A 13,458-nucleotide genomic window follows, 5' to 3' on the forward strand; every position below is an offset into this window, starting at 1 on the left:
TATGATTCAACTGGAGTTGTTCAGATATCCATGAGTTTTCCCCAGTTTTTGTAAAGTAAAATTTTTTGTCTTTTTTTCTGTGATCTATGTTTCATTGCTTATTAGGTAGCATTTGGGCAACTTCACCATTTGCATTCATTGCATTTTCTGTGAAAACTTTGGTGTACTCACTCATAGTTTTGTTTTCTTCACATAATAAAGAATATGATATTTGTCAACTTTCTGTGTCAGTGTTTAGTTCTATACATTACTGCACTTTCTTATAGCTTCATAGTTGCTGCTCTTTATTTATGAAATATTTTATGAATGATATGATAGCCTACATTAACTTTTTCATTACCTTTGTTTATTGACAGCATTTTATGAAGTTCATGCAACTTTCGAGGTGCTTAGGTCACTACTATAGTCACATTTGGTTTTGACATTATTGCAGTTTTCTGTATTGGCAGAGATGGTTCCACTACATCTTGACACATCTGCATTGGCTGAAGCTTTAGCCAGCAAAAACAAACATTTGAAGAAGCTTCAAACAGGAAACAAATACACAGGAGCAAGAGCCCCCATAACTATTGATTGGGGTGTTTGAGTGTCACATCCAGGGGAGCCTGCAGAATTTTTTGCATGGCAGTGCAAACCCAGACCTCCCACTCAGGCCCCCCCCATGCATCCCCCCACACAGCTATTCTCGTGTCCCTTTACTTGGCTATGTCTCCCCAGTTGCCATAAACACTGATCAAGACTCTCCATGTGCAGACTGTTTTATGTTTTACTTCTACAATGATTACAGATATTTGGATTTAATTTACAACTTTTATTTCAAATTTTATAGCACAAATACTGATAGACAATTTCTAAACAAAGCAGTAGTCTTACAATGAAAACAGACTTAGCATTAAAACTTATCAACCGTTGAAACTCACATTCGCTGAAACAGCATTGACACCCACATTCAAAGAAAATGCATCTAGCCACTGGTGGGTTAAGTTTAGCTTAGGGCTGTATTCAAATCATAGGCCCCTTGCACACATTTTTAGGGTCATACAAAAGTTCTTTGATTCACCTTTCTGTCTGTATTAATTATAATATATAATTATTGAATTGTATCCCTTGTATAATACAACACTACTTCTTAGAGTGTGTTTTAAATTTATAGTTTTGAATATTTTTCCAGTAAGCAATAAAATAAAACATATGTAACAAGGGTTCATATTATATAATCGAAGACACGATCCTTCTAATGCATCTTGATCGAAATTGAAAGCTCGAAACAGCAAAATAGTGAAATGGCATATAAGCGATTTCTTTCCCTGGGAAACGGCTTGGCCGTCTCCATTACTTTGCCATTTTCATCATTGTAGTGTGATCTTGGAGTTGGAATATTTAAATAGGGGGGGGCACAGCCCCCCACTTTATGTAATGTTTTGAAGGTTTTTTTTTTTTTTTTTGTGGAACAGCGATTTTTTTCCCTGAGAAAAAAAAATCACTGTTCCGAGTGTTTAGGATTGTAAGCTTTCACTTAGATTACAATAATGACAAACTGCCCAATTGAGAACATTTCAACCATAAAAGGACACTCAAACTTCTGTCATTGCAATCCACCAATATCAGTCAATATACACAATCTCTGCAGACATAAAAGTCATCTGAATAATTCCACATTAAAGAGATATAAAACTAATGAAGAGGTTGTTGCTAGGAAACAACTTTATATTTCAGTGTTTCATTTACAAATTCAATGCCTGTTGCCCTTGAAGAATAAATTGCCGATGTTACATTAAAAAAATAGTAAGCTAGTATATTGCAATATGGAATAGCTGGCAAGCTGAAAAACAGGTTCATAGTTACTAGGCATCTCATCCAAAGGAGGAGATACTCAGGACTGCAGCACTCCACCCACTTAAAAAACAAATCTACATGCTGTGGGAGTAGAACCTACAGCCCTCTGCATCAAGATGCAAGTAACACTGCTTTAAAATTCTATGCCACAATAGTGATACCATTTGCTAAACAAAACAGTTGCACATTTTAAGCAGACTTAGCATGAGCAGCAGTAAACTTCTCTTCCCTTGAAGCTCAAAACTCCTTGAAAATGCACTTGAAAATAAATTCCACCTGCTAACTCTAAGTAGGACATTTCACGCTCACACACACACACACACACACACACACACACACACACACACACACACACACACACACACACATACATACATCCACACACACACACACCTCAACCTCTTTGTGCAAGAAATCTGGACAAACCCTAAATTAAACAGGGACAGATTATAAATATTTCTCTCATGAACTTAAAAAATTGCTAAAATAATAGGATTTGTGTTAGTATGCATTTTTCTAAAGGATATGCTGTCTAAAACTGAAATGTCTGTCATTATTTAGCAATTTCAATCCTTTTAGGCGGAATATGGGCAAAATTCTGAACATTCTGCCAAAACCTGGACAGATGAGGGGTATGCTACCTCCCTCTTACACACACACACACACACACACACACACACACACACACACACACACACACACACCACACCACAACACACCTCTTATCACAAGAAATCAGGACAAAGCCTGTTATAATGTTGGAGACAAAGGCCCAAAACTAGGGACATATTTGGAAAGTTGCTAGAATAACAGGATTTGTGTTAGAATACATATTCTGAAGGATATGAAGTCTAAAACTCAAATGCATGTCATTATTTAGTAACTTTAATCCTTAGCTCATCCCAGTGATTGTCAAAAAAAACGATTTTTTCATGAGGAACAGAACAAAAATATAAGGTAAAAATATGTACAGGTGAGAGGTATGAGTCATACACATACATCCCCCTACCTCCTTAGAAAGTGGATAGAACAACAAGTTTTTCATCAGTATACATTTTCTGAAGAATATGAAGTCTAAAGCTCAAATGTCCTCAATGATTTGCCAGAAAAACACAATTTTATGAGAAACAAACAGAAAATATGAGGCAAAAATCTTGATAATTGCAAGGTATGAACCCCCCCTTACACACACTCCTACCTCACTCTTACTTACACACACACACACACACACACACACACACACACACACACACACACACACACACACACACACACACACACACACACACACACACACACACACACACACACACACACACACACACAAACACACACCTACCTACTTCTTGCAAACACACACATTCCTACCTTTACCTAGCTACTTCTTACATACATGCATATACACCCCTACCTACCTACTTCTTACATCCACACACCTCTGCCTACCTATTTCTTACATACACACACACACACACACACACACACACACACACACACACACACACACACACACACCTCTTAAACACTTAAACACATACACACATGCACACATCTACTTCTCACTTGTGCATTCATCTGCAATCCAAACATCTTCTGGAATTCAAATTCCCTCAAGGGTGCGGAAAATGAAGATGTAAACCATCGGTCGCACAAATGTAGAAGATGAAAACAGGTTGCAAACGCCAGTTGTGTCTGTGTGACTGGACACAAAGAGTGTTCTTAAAGGATGCCCTAAAAAATTTTTTTTTTAAATTAAAAGAAAATTAATCTCCTGGCCAGCCAGTTCCAGGGGGTGCAAGTGCACCCCCTTGCACCTGCCTGTGGGTGCCCTTGGCCACACCTTCTTTATTTATGTATTCTAACTCCAGGACTGCACTACTTCAGAGAAAACTGAAAATCTCAAAAACATAATTTCTCCTGGCACACAAATACATACTACATGAGCACTGATTTCTGGCTAAAACCAGTGAATGATGAGTTGCAGCAGAGAAGTATACATGACAAGTTTAAACTTTGTTTAGTTTACACATGGCCAAGTGTGGGAAGATTAATTGTCATTAATATAAGAAAGAAGGGGATGCAACCAATGGTTTCAACAAGCTGTCCAGAAAAGGTGAATATGGGATGTGGGATATGAAGAGACAGACTCAGTGGGGTGGCATGGTTACATGGAGGCCTGTGGATACTGCACAATTAGCCTTCTTGGGGCTGCATAAAGCTCATTATTAGTAATGGAGGTGATAGTGATGGTGGCAACTTCAATCTGATAATGAGACAGTGCATGTTCTAGAGGAGGTGGGTAAAATATGGTATTTGTTCTCTGTCTTAACTGGTACAAAGATCCTTCCACCAAACTGTAAGATCTCCTCCATTATCAGCTGATTTAATGGCAATTTCAATCGTGTTTTGTAGAGCTCTGAGGGCAGCAATCTCCTCTGCTCTTCCAGTAGAGTTATTTGCATTAAAATTGAAGTAGGCAATAGTCTACAGAACTAAACTGTCCTGGATGAGATTTCCATGGACAACTTTGTGGGTTAATGCAGCTGATTGTTTAAGTAATGCTGTCTGCATCTTGATAAGCAGAAATAATTTACAGTAAAAAAGTAGATGCAAGGAGTGAGCTCCAAATGAAATTTTGCTAAATTTGGGGTACAGCAGAAAGAGTGACCTTTACTTAGAGAGAAACTTTCATTGGTAAGGTAGAGCTCTGAAGGGATGCTGTCCATCAGACTACTAGACTGTATCAAGGAAGAAGGCTTCTGTTGGCAGTGACTGTTAGAGCAGGGATTGTTTTATTTTTAGGCGAAATGATCAAGCTGACTTTCGTTGTTATATTTAAATAAAATAACGTTTTTCTGTTATCATACAAGTTAATGACTGTCTTACTTAAAGTGCACAAGGCTACTGAATACCTCTTGTCTAGTAAACCCGCAGCTGTTTTTCAGAAAGATAAGTGGAATGTCACATAAAAAAATGTTTTTCACAGAAATGGTTACGATTACACCAAAGAAAATGGGTGCATTCTTGAAGTACTCAAGAACATATAATTTGATTTCCTATGGGTCACCCTTAAATGGTGGCAACTCTTCCTGAGTATATATGTGTGTGTAGTTGTTGAAATGTGTCTATGTGTGAATTCAGGCATGTGTGCATATGTGTGTTTCTGTCCTGTCTGCAGAGATCCATTTCTAGTTTGAGTAAAGTAAACTCCTGCTTTAGCCACAAGAAGATAGACACATTTTGATACCAGTAATATGGTATTTGTTGACAGGTGTTTGAATCTAAGGCATATTCACAAATGATCATATATTGCTAGTGCACAATTCGGGTTCCTATTACCAGATGGAAAGACTGTAATCGCAAATACGAAAAGAGCGACATGGATTGCGTGAAAGACGGAAACGCCGGATTACCAAAATAGCAAAAATTGAAATGTCAAAGTGTTATGGTTGGCCCATCTGCGGTATAGCTCCATAAGGTAAGTGTGTGATAGATGGGACTTTAGGGATAGGATTTGGGTTAAGGTAAGTGACTATATTTGTATCTAATAGATGGAGATGTGTATTATTTTTTTTTTTTGGTGTATGTCTGTAGGGGACATGTGCGGTAGTTATGGACCTTAGGGTTAGGGAGGGGTTAAGGATAGTGCATAGTTAGTTGTGTATGTGGGGTTTAGTGTAGGGTTTTGGTGCTTTACTTTAGGTTAGAAGTAGGGTTTAGTTAGTATATGTATGTGGTTTATTTATTTTGTTTGGGTAGGTAATATGTAGTGGGTGGTGGGGTTGGCCGACTATGACAGTTCGTTATTTTATTTTTCGCTGTTTAGTGCGTTCGGGATTTTCACAGTTCGCGTTGTAGGTGTCGACGTTTAGGTATTCGCGTAAAGGGTTTTTCAATTTGGTTATAGCAGACCCACACAATTCAGTGTATAACCATCATATTGTGTAGAGCAGGGAAGAGACACAGCTTTAAACAACTGATTCTAGAAAAAATATAGCACTAGATAAAAAACATAAAATAAACAACTAAGAAGTAAATATAGTATCTAAATGAAAAAAAACTGCAGTATTACAGCTTCATAAAGGATTACATCAAGTTTTGGGGCCAAAACATAATGCCATGATTTGCTGACAAGTCACTGAAAGTTCAAATTGTTGACCAGACAAAATCTGGCACATCTGATCAAAAATAAGCTCATCTCACATACCTGCATTTTCTTCTCTGTGTGATGACAGAACAGTGAGAATCAAGGAATTCCCCCTTTTCCCACTATAGTACAATCTTTGATTTAGGATATATAATTAACAGGGGATGTGACACGTGCAGGAGAGCTTGCCGCCTTAAAAAAAAGGTTTTAATTTTTTTGTGTGTGTGAATTTCGATCATCTGGTTATTGAGCAGTTATGTTCGATAATTTACAACTCAATATTTCAATTTTTCAATATATGGACACACATCCAGTGTGATGTACTGCAATTTCAATACTACAAAAATTGTGCTTCATCACTAAACATTACACTCATGCCTTTTGCCAAAGAGATTGAGTTATCACTAGGAAACATAAACAGGGAATAAACAATGTGTCTCTTAAAGGAAATGAAAGACATACAATAGTAGCAGTACAAGTGAGTCCATAGCAGGATAAAGAAACCAAGAAGGAATCACAAAAGAAACAACAAATACAGGAGTGGCAAGGCAACAAGGAATCAGGCTAGTGTATTGTATGTACTACTGCTGCACAAACAACTGGTCCATGGAGATGCTTGAAACTTAGAAAATATGCAAAGAATATAAATGTTTATTTTGAGATATAATCACAACCTGCAATATGAACAAGACAGCCTTTTATACAAGAACCCTTCAAATACATTGCATCTTCTATCCCAAGGGCAAATTTCACTCACCACTGAATTCTATTTCATAATGCTGTTTGCATGAAATTTAGCTTTAGAGGTGTGGAGATGAAAATGGTCCAAGAGGAAATAAAACATTCTCCAGAGAAGGATTTTACTATTCTTAAGACATGAAAACATTACTTACATTTTTAAAACAGCAGAAAAGAAGGGGTTGGTTTTATTTCAGGCTATGATTTGTGTAAAATGTCAAGGGAATTTTGAAAATAATCCTTTGTAATAATAATTTGCACTGTGTTGTTTCTAGTTCAGTAGTACATAATCCTAAAAGGTGCCATGTAATTTATGTGATTCTTCACACTTACATATCACTGGCTCAGAAATACATTGTTTTTTAAGATAAATCCAACCTCCATTTCCTTCCATGTTAGGTTCTTTTCTGCATAGTCTGTCCTTTGTCTATATAAACAAATTGCATTTCATAGACTATATTCTAAACGATGCAGGGCAGCATAGCAGAGGCCTTTTATGTAAAAGGAATGCACTCCAAGCAATCTGCACTGCTCCATCTTCAATATGTGTTAGGAAGGGTCCACATATCAACAGAGTGGTGAACCACAGATTCTGCAACAATCCATTCTACAGTGCCTGTGGAACCTAATAACATTTCATGCAATACAGTGTAAAGGAGACAGACTGCATATGTAGGGCATACCCTCATTTCTAAAGGCATCTACTAATGAAGGCCTCAGAAAATAAGAAAGGGGGAAAAATGACATGGATCAATATGGCAATGGGTAGGGACAGACATGGCTGCACTGCAGTGGGGAACACATGTGGGTCTCAATGCAAGCAGTATGGCATGAATGTAATCATGTCCTGAAATCATGGATGACAGGGAAGAGAGCATACACACAAGGAAATAGCTACAGCATAGCATTCCCAGAACTATATGCATGAGTAATGGTGTGGCCAAGTAGAAGTGCTCTAAGGGATGGTGGGACAGCAGACATGAAAGAAAGAAAGAAAGAAAGAAAGAAAGAAAGAAAGAAAGAAAGAAAGAAAGAAAGAAGAAAAGCAAGCTTCATTCTCATAATGCTTTTATGGTGGTGATAATGCACTCAGTAAATTCCTTGCATATGATAGTTCCTATTAACTACAGGTGATGACTAGGAAAACATAGATAGGCTTTGTCTTTGTGTGTTATTCAGAGATTTTGCATACATTTATTTTCATATATTAATGACACTCATTTATTTCTCTTCTTGTTTCTTTCTGTGCATATACACACACACACATACAAAACACACACACATTGATGGGTTCATGCACATAAACACACACACACACATACACACACACACAGATACATACACACAGACTATGTGCAGTACATTAGCCAGGGCTAAGGGCAGTAACATTGCTCATTATGCTCATATGTTTCTGCATTTTGAAAGTGTTTGTAATTTACAAATGACTAATACACCATCCCTTGGTAGACTGACTTCACATCACCTGCCCCTTTCAGTGACAGATGTAGGGTTAGTGGGCTGTGGTTGTTGCTCAGTTAGCCCATTCCTGTAATGTTACCTGTCTGCAGTCCATCACTGTTCAACAAAACTGTGACTTGCATACATCTTCCTTACATACCTCTCCTGTTCTGATAATAAAATGTTTAGCAACACTGGGACAGATAGTAAAAAAAATAGGTTATACAGTAGAGGATTGCTGATTGGAAGAGTTGCTGTCCTGAAATACTGTCAAATCACGCACCAAAAGAATAAAGTGAAAAGAGGTAGGAGTAATAGTAGCTTAGTGTGGAATGCAGTCCATAGCTGCTACAACAAACATTTCCCATCATCGGTGACAGATATTGCTATGCATGTTGTTTCCCAGTGCACTGTCCAAAATCAGACACAGTGCACATGAGTGTGAATGACGTGAGGCTTACCTTATCTTGAGTACTGGTATATGAATTCAGACATTTTATTTTTTATTTTTTATTTATTTAACATTTGTTGACCGGGAATGTCCGACTAGGTTCCACAGAGCCTGTTTTCAGCGGAGGCCCGGGGAGAAACGCTCCAGATGCATGTCTTTGGAATGTGGGAGGAAACCGGAGTACCCGGAGGAAACCCACGCGAACACAGGGAGAACATGCAAACTCCACACAGAAGGTACCCCAGCCAAGAATCGAACTGGAGAACCTCTTGCTGTGAGGCGACAACGTTAACCGCTGCACCACTGTTCCACCCCTACAGAGCTCTTACAATATGTATGTGAGGCAGGTATGAACCTAGCCTTCAGCAGCATTCTACCATCACTGAGAAAGATGCCACAATACAAGCAAAAGATCACTGATTTCAACAACTGTCTTAACTTCTAGTATCATTCTAAGAGTCACAATATACACCATCCTGGGAGGATATGGCAGACAGTCCTAACTGATTTGCCAGGAATGGCATGTATCTCTCCCCCAAGGCATTTGTACATTGGCTAAATCCTTATCCACCCTCATAGTGCCTTCTTTAGGCAACATCATTCTTCTAAAGTTCCAAATCTGAATAACATCAAGGTATTGCTGGTCAATACTAGGAACTTTAACAAAAAAATTCCACTTCCTGCAAGCACATTTTACCCTAGAAAATATTGATATATACATCATCACAGGGTCCTGGTTCAGGACCAATGAGAGCACTCCATCTTTGCAGGGTTTCAATACCTACCACACATTCATGTCTAGTGCATTAGATGAAGGCACCTAAGACAACTGTGTCTCTTCCATATTTAAAAAAAAACACTTCCGAACACCTGAGGCAAGATAATGACCTGAGACTCCTCCACGTCCAATTTACCATAAATAAAACTCCTTATCATATCATACCTAACTCTACGAATGTCTTTAACATGAACTCTCTGGAGCAGATAGTACACACCCCTTACCAATACAGGGCAGCGTTGCTCCTTATCAGTATTAAATTCCTCACTGGTCACATCAGACCACATATCCATCTCATTCACCTTAAGACTGAAGCTGGGAGCACCTTCCAAAATGTCAGTATTCAGATATTATGCCAAGGCTATTCTACTAAAGCAGAGTGATGACCTGGTAAAACTCAAGACTTGTCCATCTTGATGACCCCAATGCTTATGTGAAATCCTTTCTCGCCAAATTCTATGCACATGTAAATAGCCACATACAAATATCAGACCCTCACCACCAACATAAGTAAATACAATGCCAAATTTTAAAATAAAGCCGTGTGGTGGAACACTAATATAAACAGCCCCTATAATAAAAGAAAAAAGTTATTGCAGGCAAAAACTGTAACTGTCAAGATGATAATAATGATGTTCTTGCTAAATGTAAAAAGGAACTCCAGATCCTGATCAGATCACTCAAAGCAAGGAGAAAAATAGTCACCCAGGCAAAGAATAACCATAAAGCCTTCTTAATGTTAGAAATCTAATAACCAATGCCAAGCACTGATCTGAGCTAATAGTAAAGAACTTCACATACTCTGACCCAGTGATCATAACCTCTCCCCATCAGCTAACTCCCTGTAATAGGTACAGTCTGCATGTTACTTTTCTCAGGAATGCCACTAGTTGGCGATATATTCTCACTCATTGTAATAGGCAATTTTCAATACTTTTTCCATGCTCCTTGCAGCTCTAAGACCTGTTGTCTTTTCCCATTGTTTCTTGCACAATTATGTCACCTGTTCAATTCTCCTTGAATTAACTCATACATAACATACCTTCGAGCTTGTCAGTACCTTTGAGTGCTCAAGAGTGCCTGTATCACTGATTGTTTTTGTTGGTCTCTTCTGCTCCTTCCTCCTTCTCAGCTCTGCCTGCTCTGTTCACCCTTCAGGTTCACTCCGCTCCCCTACCCTGCCCCCAATTCCCACCGGCCCCAGTACCTCTACACTTATAACGCCAAAACCACACCCCCTCTAGCATTCAGTTTATCTGAACAATCCTCTTCTCACCAACCTTCAATCCTCCCTAAAGTCAAAACTGTCATCCTGCTACAATAAAATCTCTAAGTTTGCTACTCAGACCAAATCCTCTTCCCACCACTGTGATGCACTCCACTCCTTGACCTGGCTGGAACATTCAACTGCTAACTGCTCATTTTCAAACCCTCTAACTGCCCTTCCCTTGCCTCCTTACTCACCCTGTATCATCCTGACAGACTATAATTTCTGCTCCCCTTCCTCAAAACTCAACCTAGTGACTCCCTTCATTTCATTTCCACTCCCTCTCCCTTTTTTCCGTTCTCATAACTCACCCTAGTGACTCCCTTCATTTCATTTCCACTCCTTCTCCCTTTTTCCTTTCTCATAACTCAGCCTAGTGACTCCCTTCATTTCATTTCCACTCCCTCTCCCTTTGTTCCTTTCTCATAACTCACCCTAGTGACTCCCCTCATTTCATTTCCACTACCTCTCCCTTTTTCCCTTCTCATAACTCACCCTAGTGACTCCCTTCATTTCATTTTCACTCCTTCTCCTTTTTCCTTCTCATAACTGACCCTAGTCACTGGCTCATTTCATTTCCACTCCTTCTCATTTTTCCTTTCTCATAACTCACCCTAGTGACTCCCTCATTTCATTTCCACTCCCTCTCCCTTTTTCCTTTCTCATAACTCACCCTAGTGACTCCCTTCATTTCATTTCCACTCCCTCTCCCTTTTTCCTTTCTCATAACTCACCCTAGTGACTCCCCTCATTTCATTTCCACTCCCTCTCCCTTTTTCCTTTCTCATAACTCACCCCATTTCATTTCCACTCCCTCTCCCTTTGTTCCTTTCTCATAACTCATCCTAGTGACTCCCTCATTTCATTTCCACTCCCTCTCCCTTTTTTCCTTTCTCATAACTCACCCTAGTGACTCCCTCATTTCATTTCCACTCCCTCTCCCTTTTTCCTTTCTCATAACTCACCCTAGTGACTCCCCTCATTTCATTTCCACTCCCTCTCCCTTTGTTCCTTTCTCATAACTCACCCTAGTGACTCCCCTCATTTCATTTCCACTCCCTCTCCCTTTTTCCTTTCTCATAACTCACCCCATTTCATTTCCACTCCCTCTCCCTTTTTTCCTTTCTCATAATTCACCCTAGTGACTCCCTTCATTTCATTTCCACTCCCCCTCCCTTTTTCCCTTCTCATAACTCACCCTAGTGACTCCCCTCATTTCATTTCCACTCCCTCTCCCTTTTTCCTTTCTCATAACTCACCCCATTTCATTTCCACTCCCTCTCCCTTTTTCCCTTCTCATAACTCACCCTAGTGACTCCCCTCATTTCATTTCCACTCCTTCTCCCTTTTTCCTTTCTCATAACTCAGCCTAGTGACTCCCCTCATTTCATTTTCACTCCCTCTCCCTTTTTCCTTTCTCATAACTCACCCTAGTGACTCCCTTCATTTCATTTCCACTCCCTCTCCCTTTTCCCTTCTCATAACTCACCCTAGTGACTCCCTTCATTTCATTTCCACTCCCTCTCCCTTTTTCCTTTCTCATAACTCACCCTAGTGACTCCCCTCATTTCATTTCCACTCCTTCTCCCTTTTTCCTTTCTCATAACTCACCCTAGTGACTCCCCTCATTTCATTTCCACTCCTTCTCCCTTTTTCCTTTCTCATAACTCACCCTAGTGACTCCCTTCATTTCATTTCCACTCCCTCTCCCTTTTTCCTTTCTCACAACTCACCCATAACTCACCCTAGTGAGGGGGTGGAGCTAGGAACTAAAATTTCTATTTAAGGAGTAAACTAAAACATTTCAGAGCTTTACCAGAAAGGCTCATCCAGACTCTGCTACACTTTGCTGTGAAGGAAAGGTTAGTTTGCTGTTATTTTTTGTATTTCTGTATTGCCTTTCTATATTTTGAATACTGTAGTTTGTTTTCTTTACCTTGTGTTTTGCTTGCATTCTGTTTTAACAGCATATTAAAACTTCAAAGAGACCACAGCTCTCTCTGTTCTGGAGTCAGGCAGAATTTTTCCCTCCCTCCCACCCATTTAAGTTGTCTTGTTAAATACCACTGTCTTTCTAGTTGCCCGCCTCTTATGTTAATCTGACCATATATCTCATTTCTCTCTACTTTCACTGGCTTATGTGAGTAATCACAAAACCATCACTTTTGAAATCCCACCCCTTCAATTATTTAAATTTATTGGCCATCCTACAGTATTTCATAGTACCAAAATACAAAAGTAACCACCCTTTCAGTCCATCTTGCTGTTTTAAAAATAGTAACTCTCCACTAAACCTTAACTTTTTAAACAGGTAAAACTCAAGTTACCTACTTTCATATCTAACTTCTCTAGTGCACACTGCAGAGTGCATTCTTTTCAATCTTACCTTTAAGCATCCCTGTTACTAGCACTTTCTCTAATACCTAAAAAGATCATCTCTACTTGACTCCAAGTAGACTTTTCTCTATCTGTTAAACCTAGCACTTGCTCCTACAGTACTTATTACCTTGATACGGCACTCTTATAGATAGCACCCCAAAAGGCAAACCCCATTTCTCGGTCACCCACGTCCCCGGAATCTCTTTTAAAGTTTTTGTCTAGTCCTTCTAGCATGTCGAGGGATCAGTTGCTAGTGTCCTCTCCTGCTCAGCTGGTGAACCTGGGAATATTGAGGCAGTGTTACAATTGCCTCATGTACACAGACAACCCTCTCCTCCTCCCACAAAACACAAATACATGCGAGAGATGCAACTATACGGCCAAACTGGAGGCTGAGCTCTCTC

Source organism: Protopterus annectens, chromosome 6.part1 (genome assembly GCF_019279795.1).
Source record: "Protopterus annectens isolate FY-2018-M chromosome 6.part1, PAN1.0, whole genome shotgun sequence".
In the NCBI taxonomy this organism is placed as follows: Eukaryota; Metazoa; Chordata; order Ceratodontiformes; family Protopteridae; genus Protopterus; species Protopterus annectens.